This window comes from Dermacentor silvarum, chromosome 8, assembly GCF_013339745.2.
Source record: "Dermacentor silvarum isolate Dsil-2018 chromosome 8, BIME_Dsil_1.4, whole genome shotgun sequence".
NCBI lineage: Eukaryota > Metazoa > Arthropoda > Arachnida > Ixodida > Ixodidae > Dermacentor > Dermacentor silvarum.
The window spans coordinates 80,272,800-80,285,226 of record NC_051161.1 but is presented as its reverse complement, the minus strand read 5'-3'; the positions used below and the strand labels follow the sequence as shown (position 1 = coordinate 80,285,226).

Sequence of the window (12,427 nt, the reverse complement as noted above, 5' to 3'; positions counted from 1 at the left end):
TCCCCTTTATGTTCTTTTTGCAATCAATTCGAATCTATTGAGCACTTTTTTCTTTCGTGCCGCCGATTTTTAAGAGAAAGAAAAATCTTAGAAATTGCATTTCGAAAACTTGGCCTATTATTAACCTCACCAACCATTATCTCATTTGGGGCGACTTCACTGGAGAGCCACGTTGCGACTGGCCCTAGCAGCGGTTTTTGTCGGACTTTGATAAGGCGGGGCTTGTTTAATTTCCCTCTAAAGGGCGGCATACGCGTGTCTTCTCAATGTAATTGTTTAAATTCTGAGTTTTACGTGCCAAGACCACGGTCTGGTCATCCGGCAAGCTGGGGTGAAGGATTTCGGATTAATTTTCACCACTCGGGGATCTTTAACATGCACCCACTGCACGGTACACAAGTGTCTTTTTCATTCCGCCCACATCAGAATGCGGCCGTGATCCAACCTGAGACCTCGAGCTCAGCAGCGCAACGTCATATCAACTAGGTTACCATGACGGGTATGAGTTCTTTCAGTGAACCTGCATGGACAACCACCGGCGCTGTACGCAGTCGGAACCATTATGTCGTAGTAACCGACAGAATGACATACAAGTAGTCCTAATAGGTAACGTTAGCCAAGCTCTTAAAAAAATCACAGCATATCCATGGGGTGAATGATGATGAGTGGGGCGAAGCTCCGGGGAATCATTCGGGTAAACCACAGCTACGGACGAGAGATAAAGAGAGCGCGCGTCGGGAACGAACGCCCTTGTGCACCGCAGCGCCACCTAGCTACGGACGAGAGAGAAAAACGCCGGAAGCGTTCCTCCGGAAGCCGGAGGCTGGCTTCCGGAACCAAAAGCGGAACCGGAAGTGGAAACGGAAGCGGAACCGGAAGTGGAAACGGAAGCGAAAGTCGGCTTCCGGTTATACTATACATATACATATATATGTATATATGCGTAAACATCCATACATAGCGGTCTCCATGCCAACAGAGCTGCGGACTTCTAGTGAACACTTCATAAAACTACATGCGGCGTCTCTTTCACGTACGGACACACAACGCCATCTATTGAGCAATTCATAAACTAGAGGTGGCTACATACTACTACTACTACTACTACTACTACTACTACTACTACTACTACTACTACTACTACTACTACTACTACTACTACTACTACTACTACTACTACAGAGGAGGGAACGACCCACGCCCTAAGGAGCTTCGCCCCTAAAAAACGAAACTGGTGCACTATGCGAATATAAGGCCCACAGTGTTTGGTCACCCGTAATATTCCGCCAGTAGAGTGATTATTGTGTGTTGATTACCTGTCGAACTATAGAAGCATATTTATTCAAAGGTTTAATTTTTCAATTATCACCGTTACTTCCAACGGGAAAGCTCTTATTGTGTACGAAAACGCTCAATGTTGCTGTCTTCGGTGCGTTATGGCCAACCTAATTATTTTTCCGCGCTGTGCTTGTACGACGGGAAATACGAAACGCGTCGCGCGATCATGTGCTCTTGCGTCGCGACGTCAGGGGTTCAAAAAGTGTCTCAAAATAACTAATATCGCTCATTTGTGGAAGCGGCAACCGCGTGGGAGCAGCAAGCGGTCGGGGCTGGTATTGGCTCCCGCTGCTCGCCAGCTGCGTGTTAGGCGTGACAATCACGGCCTAGGCAATTACCAGATGCTTAGCGAGGCAGGGAATGAGTGGTGTTAGTTTCTTAGTTCCTTCAAATCACATTTTGCGCCACAGGTGCTGCGGTGCGTCGGCGCGTAACCAAGCGGCACATTTCGTAATTAGCGCACTAGGCGCAAAGCGCTGACAAAAGAATTACTCATGGACATGATGCGCTGAAAACGACTTCATGGAGTGTTTCAGGAATAACAGCTTTCATAGGGGACGGGAAGCCCCTAATCAAAAATAAATGAGTGCATTATAATATTCTCTAATTAGCAAGCTAATTAGTCCACTTACATTATGCTGGTGGCGGAAAAGGACTGAATATAGAGCAACGTAGATCTCATAATTATCGTATGTGGTTTACACCGTGTATAACAACTCGGCGGCACGTAATCATCAGCAACGGCTCAGCCACTCGTTGTCACCGATTCCGGTTCTTCTATCCAGGTCAATTTAAGCGTATCCTAAAGGGGCCCCTCACCAGGCCACATCGCGCAAGTTGGTTCTACGCTGGAAGTTATGTGTCCTCTAACGAGTGTTTTACCGCAATGATTTTTCAAATTGGTTCATAAGAGCAGAGATAGAAATGTATGAAGTGCCGCGAAGGCATTATTAGTTCCCGAGGCGAGCGTCACCACCAACATATAGATGCTCTCTCCACTTGCCCCGTCTAGCCTCCGCCAGCGAAATTCCTTTCGTGCGCTCTCCCATACCCGAGCCGGAGGATCGTGTGACGAATACGTCACGGACCCCATCTTTCTTGTTCTATTTTTTCTTCCTCTCGTCTTTTTGCTGAGTTGCGCACTTCCGGTGCCGGTCTCGCGCGTGAGCTGTTGCGTTTGCCTCGTTTCGCGTAGCGAACGATTTTGCGCGCTCTGAACGAGAACACCTGATGAATGCAACAATCACGAGTAATGAGGCAGGCGCGAGAAGATAAAAAGCCTGGTCGCGGCGTTGCAACACGGTAGCAAATGAGACAGTTTTGTTCGCTACGCACGAAGTGGGCACAAGCAGAGGAAACGGAAGTGCATCTCTTTTGATACGGTTCGAAGTAAAACAAAAACACGCAGACATCCGGTTTGTATGTTTTATCGTTACTTGTCTAGGTTGGCGAAAGCGCCCACCCAGCTGGCGTCCGCACAAGGCGTCCGCAAAGGCCGTGTCCGGAAAGCATGTGACCTCTCCCACCGGAACAGACGCCGGTGCGAAAAGCTGCCGTAGCAACGCTCGGCGCGCGCTCTGCTCAGACGCAGCAACCACCTGCAGCCACGGCGTAGGAGAGGGGAACAAGGTCCATCTTCCATCTAAATAGGTCGCGAAGCTTTTAATTAATAATTATTATGTGGTTTTACCTGCCAAAACCACGATCTGATTATTAGGCACGCCGTAGTGGGGTCACCGGAAATTTGGACCACCTGGGGCTCTTTAACGTGCACCTAAATCTAAGTACACCGGTGTTTTCGCATTTCTCCCCCATCGAAATGCGGCCGCCGTGGCCGGGATTTGATCCCGCGACCTTGTGCTCAGCAGCCCAAGCTTCGAACGAAAATCGTGCCAAAACCTATCGCCAGAGATATCAGTTAGTGGTGCGCGATTGAAGCGCGACTAGGTGAGGAGGGGACAAACACTGAAACTAGGAAACCTATGTGAAAACGAAATGATCGAAAATTTTTAATCAGAGTACTGTCATACGTGTAAACATTTCGTTTCAAATATTTTTGCTGTACTAAAACAACAAATGTTAATATTGTTTCTATTAAGCAATTTATTAGTTCGTCCTTGGTGACCCCTACAAACCAGTGATTCTTGCGCCAGACTTGGCAAGACTGTGCCACGGCCGCTGGATAAAAAAAAAAAAAGCTACTCCATCTCCCGCTAAAGGGAACCATGTGTGGCTGCGAAGCCACGGGGAATGGTTAGCTTGAGCGGGAGATAGATTTGCGGCCGCGGCCCGAGCGCTCATCGCGGCGCTGCACAGGAGAGAGAATGAGGTGCGCGCACACCGTCATTTTCATACCGCGGAACTACCGTGGCACCCCCAGCGGAGTATGCAGCTGTCGCGCCACCTGTCGTGCCCGCCGCTCCGGATTCCTAGAGGAGAGAAAGGGGGGGGGACCGAAGGAGAGGAGAGAGAGGGGCATGGGACGCGCATGCGCTGTGGGGGTGTGGCACTCGGGCGCCGCTCCGTAGAGGATTCCTAGAGGAGAGAAAGGGGGGAGCGTAGAGAGAATGGGGGGGGGACGCGCATGCGCTGTGGGGGTGTGGGACGCCGGGGGACGGACGGACAGAGCCGCGTGCAAGAAATGCTCCGCATTTAAAAAGGTGCGGCCTGCCGCATACATCGAAAACGGTGTGATCCGCCGCGTTGCCGACGCATAGCAAATGCGTCGGGAACGCGCTTACAACGCCGTCGCGCGTGCAAGCCGAATCGTTCCATTGCCCTCAGCTAGCGCCGTTCGGCACAGCCAAGCCGCCGACAATGCAACTACGGCCGTCACGTTCGCTCCCATAGCAGCGCGCCCGACGCGGCAGCTAGGCCTCACCTTTTTATTGGGATAGCAATTATATGGACACTCAAAAGCAGACTTCTGCCGTCGGCGGCGTCGCCGTGGCCGTCGCCGTGAGGTTCCGTATGACGTCAGTGGAGATGAAATCGTCGCCGCGCGCCGAACGCTGTATGTGCGAGTGAAAGGGCGCGAGGGGCGCGCGCTTTCACGGTGAGTGAACGCACGGCGGAGAACAAACGCGCGTTCTGCGCCGTGCTGGCTGCAGAAGTAGGCGTCTCTTTCCTCCTTTACAATCACCATATATGTTGATCAAACGCGCCTTCTTCCGACGCGCGAGAGGCCGTGGGGGAGGGGGGGAGGGGGAGGGAAGGGAGGCGACGTTTAGCTGCGGCACCAAGTGCCTATTTATATCAGAGGCTCCGGCAACAGTCACCAACGCCGCCCGCATTTTGAGCGAACGCGGGCAAAACGCCGCCGGCGTCGACAACAGTTCTGCGTGTTGCCGGTGCTGCTGCATGTCCAAGTTTATACAGCTGATAAAGCTACTATCATTACTCCGTATAACTCTCTACAAATTTGCTATCGCAATTGATGCTTCGCCTTTCAGGTGAAACTGCGACAACATTTTTTTTTTTTTTTTTAGTTTTTGCTTGCTGTTAGTTGTCCCCCCGATACGTAGATGCTGACGGTTGCAACGAGCCGCCATTTTCTTGACATGTGGGCTTCTGTGGAAGCTACGCTACCAGTTTACATATACCTTGAGGGGAATACCCGCAGTTGTAGGGGAGAACGAAAGCCCATAGGAATAGTCAGCGCGTTAACGCAGCGCGCCGACGTCTCCATCCGGAACACAAGGCCATGATTAGTGCCTATGTACCGCGACGCATGTACGCCGTCACCGTTACGACAAGATGATGATTATTAAATGACACACCACCCACAACGCCATCGTGGCCGTACTACTTCGATATACCCGAGACCTGGGATGCACACTATCTCGACGACGAAATAGAAGGGCACATCTAAAGCGGTGTCGGCGCCACTTTGGTTGCACCAAATCATGTAAATAAACACAATTAGGCCACTCACATAGCCTCATTCTTTATAACACAACTCGGCAACAGCACTTTGCAGCACCTCTCTGTAAAAACAACCTATCCAGGAGAAACGCTTTCGCGCTGTCATCTCATAACAATGTGCTTAGAGATTCTCTGCTACTTCTTAGTTCTCTAAACTATAATTCGCATGTTGAAGCAACGGATTAAACAAATAACTGTTGGTGCTCGAATAATTCTCGAAGTCACGTGTCACTATGAGTGACGCCACAGCACTGCCACGTATGTAGGCGCACTTGCGCGATATACGTCGACTCTCCGGATGCGAGCGCGGTGCCCGCGAGGGAAAGGGTGAACGGCGTTTGGTTTGAAATTTAAGCTCCTTCCACGGCGGGTAGGCATGTAATACTTAGCAGACACGATCGTTAGCGCGCATTGTGCGCGCTGCGCTTCTCAGCTCAAGGTGGCCCGACCAGCTGAGGGGCCCCTTAAAGCAATTAGCTTTCCTTGTCTTTTCTCCCCGTTTTCGCGATGAGTGGACATTGGTGGCGGTCGGACTATCAGCGGCACGCTCAGCTATAGGCGCCAAATCAAGTGGCCCGTGCTCTCGTGCTAACGAGTGGCGGGTAGCATTCGTCGACGAACGCCAACTATTCAAGCTCTGTCAGACAGATTATTTAAGTGTCCGCTAAGTGGACATGTCCATTACGTCTGCTGCTGAAGTGCTGATTGGCTGCGGGCGCCTGTCTCCTTCTCGCGCGTATCCCAGTGCAGCGAATCATATCCTGTAGTTGAACGCAAATTTTACATTTCGCACATAGTTCTAATCACTTGGTGTTGCATATATAAAACTATTGCTGACAAAAAGATCTCCACTATTCACTGACAAGTATTTTATCTCAAACATTAGTTGCCCCACGCTCTAATATGTTGGTAATCATGAAGCATTTCTAACACTATTTTCTTTCTAATTAACACTTTTCAATTTGAAAACGTTACGTATATTTAAGTTAGGCTATTATAGTTCAAGGTGCTTCCATATGACTTGAAAACATTGCGAAAACATCACTTTATCACCGTAGGAATAAACATAATAGGCTAAAAAGAAAACACTGGAATATCTCTCAAGATTTTATTGCGTGCATTTGCGAGTCTCTTTGTCTTTCTTGTGTGTTTAGCGCTGCAGAAAAATCAAACTCAACGAATCTCTTGTTTTATATTCAAATGTGGATGATGTGCACACAGAACAAAATATACTGGGAACGGCGATATAAGCAAAGGTTGTCGCCGGTTTTCTTACGTGATAGCACTATCCCTGCATGAACCTCGCCCAGGAAATCTGCCCGCGGCCCTTGGCAGAAACAAAACAAGAATAGTCGGAGTTAAATTTCTTCTCCAAAGACTTCCATTCAGACGATTATTCAAAGTGTCCGACAACACTTTTCGCTTGAGGAGGCCGACTTAGCAATTCATACGCTTATTAAAAAAGAAAGTTTGATACATTGAATAGCGGTGGTCGATTATCGGCTCACTCGCCCACCCTTCTCATCTCTACACACTCTTTAATTATGATCACGAATTGGGGTTGTAGCCTTATTTTACCTCTCTTGGCTTAAAATCTTCCAATCAGTTCTTGTACACGACATATATTATCAAAGTATGCGGCACCATCAACAATTGGCGCACAGTGACCGTCCCCTTTTATAGTCCAGTTTATGGAATACACTGCCAAATAATTAAAGGAACACCACATGGCTCGCTTACTTGAAGCTAACACACCTCGCTGCAGCTGGCCCGGAGCGATGGCATGCCCTGCGAACACATAAATCACCCGCGAGCCACTAACCACGGACATGTCGCCGAATTTTATTTGAGCGCGACGTTGCTGCCAAGTCTCCCTTTATATACGCATGCCTGGTCGACGGCGTAAACTATATATCCTCCTAAGACCCCTCGTACAATACATTGCACATTGCCTTCCACGTTTTTTTTTTTTTTTGAAATTCACTCGGTAGTGATTACGCGAAATATTCATTCAGGGTACGAAGTACAGTGCATGTGCAACCTTAAGGAAGTGGTTTACTCATAATGCTGTCGTCCGCTTTCGAGAAATTTGACACTAAATTGATCTATGCCTCTGTGTCGTCCCAGACGGCAGAAATAAAACTTCAGGTGTGTTTAGAAATCACTGAGATTGCGTGAAAATAGCGGACGCAGCACCAACATGGCAATGTACTACCCATAGTTCCATCTTCATCTCTGTGTTTAAGCAATGAAATGCAGTTTTTATCATAGTGAAGATGAGGAGATGATGGAGATAGTGGAGACATGGATACACAGATTGCGGCATCTAATCATGGTATCGAAATTTTAAAAATTGTCTTTTTTTCAAATTCATAACATAACAGTGAACAAGGATTCAGAGCCCTTCCACCACCGTGAAGATGGAAGCCAGCGAAGCTGTGACTATGGTGGGTCTGCTATAGTGAATATTGCTATAATGAATTTATATATTATCATTATTGACTATATTGAGCGTCCTCTGCATGTTCGCCAAAGAGCAAGGACACCGGCGTCTTGTCTTCGCCCGGCGCGATGGCGAAGTAGTGCGTTTGCTGCGCCAAATCCGCCCATTGTCATAGAATAGCGTATGAGCCAGAGCGTTCATAGCCGTGGCACAATGCACGGCATCGTCAGGATGCTGACGTCAGGATCCTGGAAGATGTGGTGAAACGAGCGTCCGTCCAATAGCGAGTCCAAAGGGCAACTGCTGACAACAGCGCTAGCGCGATCTCTACGTGACGTCACAAAGGGGCACAACGATTGGTGGGACATGCGGCCGCCGAGTATCGCGACACTTGTGAAAGAGGCATCGGTGGTGGCGAGGGGTATAACAATGCGCCATCCATCATCCGTTATGACACTTGTGCTAAGGCACAACTGGCGGGAAACCGCCACGCTCATGAAGCCAAACCGCCACGCACTTGGAAGCGAAATCGTTCTAAGCGTCGTTTTGTCCGCGGACGCGATCTGCCAGAACCTAGCCATATACAGCTTCGATGTAATAAAAACCACTTTGAAGAGCGATTATGTCCCGTAATTTTGCTCGGGTCTCAGGAGGATAGGTACCTCCCACACCGCAACGGCTAAACCCCACCTGGGCTGCGCCTGTGTCTGTGTTTTTGTTAGCCCGTAAGAACGTGCCTATATGCCGCTGATATCGACATGTGCGCGGTACGGCAGCTGCTTAGCCTCGCATTACATACACTTGTCCATGAAATGTTCATACATCTTGGGCGTGGCAGTGTGAGTGAGCCATCCCCAATGATCCATGTCTCGACGAGCAGTGCAGTTCAACGAAAACAAATGACGTGCCATCGGCTGCGAGCAAATAAACAACCTCCGCGAGTGCCATGCATGTGGCCCCCGGGTTCTAACGCAGTTGCGTTCAGTGCATGTGAGGCTGATTATATCAGCGAACTGACTTGTCGCGTTACGCTGAGCCAACTAACATGCAGGGGCGAGCTTAGTCACTGTGGAAGTAATCAAGTTTAATTATCTTGTGAAGGTCAGCACTGAACCACAACATTAAGTACCTTTGTCTGCTTTGCCCACTAATTTTGTCCGCCCTTCTATACAGTCGTACCAGACGTTTCACAACCACCGTTACTTGTGGATAGGCAGTCGGCGGTACGCGCTATAATGTAAAAGATAGCGCTTCGATAAGAGTTTGGTCAATTTTCTATTATCGAAACTAGCCCACTAAGTTCTAGGAATTGGTGATATATATTCTCGTCATACATAAATTTTTCATGTTTTTTAGGGAAAATGCAGAAACTTCTTGTTGTAAATGAGAGATGCACGAAATGTCAGGAAAACCTGGGACAGACACTAGGCCACAAAATCCTTGTTTTCACAATTTCTTCATGTTGTCTGAGCAGGTTCGGTTTGCATCATGTATTACCACATAAAACTCATAGTCGATCCCTTACTTATTTATTGGCACATTTAGCGCTCATTCCACTTTGTATCAAAATATCCCATTTTGCTGGACTGCCGCTAAATCGGTGCATACATTCAGCACCGTAGCGACCACTTCATTTTTTTAGAATGACATGAAATATTTTTCATGATGTACATGAAGCGGGGGACAGCGACCAAATTGATATGTCTATGTCTGGAGTCTGTGGAATGGACGACCGAACGTGCGGCGCTCTGAACACAGAGAAACAATGTATTATAGCGCCGACACGGTATCCGAAGGTGAAATGCTGCAGTTGATTGTTAGAAAAGGGCTGAAAATTTATTATGAGCGCCCTATGACCTCAGAAAAGTCACGAGAAGAAAGCCACGCCCTACACGCACGTGTACACACTGATTTATAGCAGACAACACCAGGAGCAACCCACACCAAGAGTGGTTCCGACGGCAACTCCGTTCAATTGAGTGCGCAGGAAATATTGTTTTGGTTCTGAAACACACTGCAAGACCGCATGCTTGATTCGTATATTACAGCGTTGCGAGTTGCCCATGTGTTATGTGTTCGGGGCAGGAGTAAAGCCCTCTGCGCGTCCGGGTTTCAACCGCTTGGAATTTCATTTTGTTTTTGAGTGTTCAGAAAGCCCTTGTGGTGTCGAGTGACGAGTCACAGTGTGCGCTGTGGGTTCGCGGTAGGTATTCGTATAATGGATTCGGAGAACGCGGTCTTGTAAACACCGAGTTCGGATTCCGCCAACGGTCATGATTTATCCTCGCAGACAAACCTCAGATGGGGCTGGGTCACATGGTAAAGCGTCACCAGCTGCCAAATTATTTGCGGGATATAGAGACGCCGCCGAGATTGCAAATGGGCTGGTGAAAAACGGGGCATGCATAGCATTTCTCTCCGAAGCCGTGACTGACTCCGCAGGAATGGGAAAAAAGGAAACATATTCGTAAAAAGAGAGAAACAAGTATTGTTTTCCAGTATATTTAGTTTTAGGAGTGGGCCAACCCAGTGGGTTGTGGCCTACGAAACTTTTGACTCTCACTGACAATTGCATCTGTGCGATGGGTCAACGATGCTACCGCCCTGTGCTTTGTGCATTTTACCTATATCAACTCGGACAATGTCCTGTCCCTTACTCTACGCTGAAATCAGCATTGCTGATGGATCAGTGAGGCTACGTACGTTAAAATGAGTCCGGGATGCAATCAGCTTTGCTGATCAATTGGCAATGCATCGTCCAGTAGTCTGGTCTCTCTAACAGTCATTGATACAGTCTATGGGTGAGGCGCTGCTTGCTTCAGTGTTCGAGTTGCAATTCACCTGCTTTATATGTCATGTCTCTACATTGAAACGTTTACCTATGTACATTTCTTGTCCATCTGGTCTTCAGCGCATCTTGTCTGCGTTTGATCATTACTGCCGATCATCGTGCGAGAAGTTGCTCGTCCCAACAAAGAACGGTCAAAATAAAGAAGAAGAGGAAAAATATTGATCATACCATAGACATTGTTCTACAAGATTCCTGCTGACCTCCATTTAAAAAACGCGAGCATGACAGGTTGACCAACAGCGTCAAGCTGTCTTCACGTAGTGAGCGAGTGCCGGGAGTGGCAGCAGAGTCTCCCTGCTGACGTCACAAGCGAAAGGGCACCACTCGAGATCGTGTGGCTAATAAGCACATGTGTTAGAAAATTATAAGTGTCCTAAGTTCATACTGCGTTTTCCAGTGTTAGACAATGAATTTCTGAGGTGCAGCGTCACGAGGTGAAACAATGTTTTGGAATTATGCTTCTTGTGTTTACCATTGAAACAATAATAACTATTCCAAGCAAAAGCAGGCTCTAGCAGATCGAGCCATGCTTTCATATGAGCAGTGGTGAATATGAGCGAGGTAATGCTCGATGTATACCACGTGCCTAAAAGCAAACACCTCCAAGTGAGTGCAGCATGAAGAAAACAGTGAACGACGATGAACGACTCTTACTGAAAACGGTATTATTTCTGTGTGTTACCATACCTATCACTATATCCCAACCTGAAGGCACTTGTCACCACTCTTGTCAAAGGCACAAACAAAAAAGTTTTTCTCGTGGCATACGTACTCGCGCTCATCTTCACATTCATCCACGGTCCGTGATTTGACGAATCATACCATTACTCGATTCACCAGCCTTTTCCATCAGAAAATTCTAACCCCATGAGTATGGGATCATTGATCGTTACCCGGGTATTCATTATTACCCGGGAACTTTACTCGGGTACCCTGATCATTATACAGGTATTCGAAATTGAAATTTTTATTTTGAAGAAACCCTTTATCAACCGCTTTCGTAATTTCTCCCATCGGTGGGCGCATTGATTTCCTGTCGACAGACTAAGGTGTGTTCTTGCAAGCCCCACAGAGGTAATACGGCGAGAGCTTGTGCTGTGACCTGTGAAATCATACACACGGTGAAACGAAAGGCCATATAAGCTAAACAGGCATGCGGGAAGCGAATGGCGCCGCGTACCACGTTCTTTGTTCGTTCATACCACGCTATGCAATAAAACACCGTACCAATACTGGGGCTGACAGTCTGAAGAGTGTAAGCAATCTAACACCGATGCAAAAGAAGGTCTCATTGAAAAGGTCTCATTTATCGTACGATATATGCGTTCATGCCTCAATGCTGCGTAATAATTGCGGCCGAACTCGCTGAGATGGCTTAGTGGTGATTGCGTTCTTCTGATGAAAACGAAATTGCCGGTTCAATATACTGCTTCTGCTGGCGCATTTCGACTTCGCTGAAGTGTGGAATCATCGTGCATATATATTAGGACAACGAACGAAGCCTTAGGCAGCTGACATAATCACGAGTTCTCTAGCAGGTATTTTTACTACAGTTATGAATACTGTTGAAGAGAATTAATCGCTTTATCTAGCATTCTCTGGGCTTCTCATAAGTTCTGTGTTGAGTACGTACATTTCTATGTAAATTGATTTTCGAGGAAAACCACAAGCAAACGTGAACTAAGTGTTTCAAATACTTAAGATGGAGCATTAAGGTTAGATGGTGTTAAACACATACCTGCACATGTAAAGGTTTAATCACGGTAAGTCTGTCATGGACACAAAGTACTGATCAGGCAACAAGAGTAGTCTATGAACCTTAACGTGAACGGAGATTTTTAATCATAGCAAATTTTTAATATTTGTAATCA

General features: G+C 47.6%; 1 protein-coding gene across 1 annotated transcript in view; it reads right to left on the bottom strand.

Moving 5' to 3' along the window:
* The window catches only part of LOC125947679 (glycerophosphocholine choline phosphodiesterase ENPP6-like), a 73,233-nt gene that overhangs the window by 20,405 nt on the left and 40,401 nt on the right, over positions 1-12,427 (bottom strand). The gene's annotated exons all lie outside the window — the stretch shown is intronic.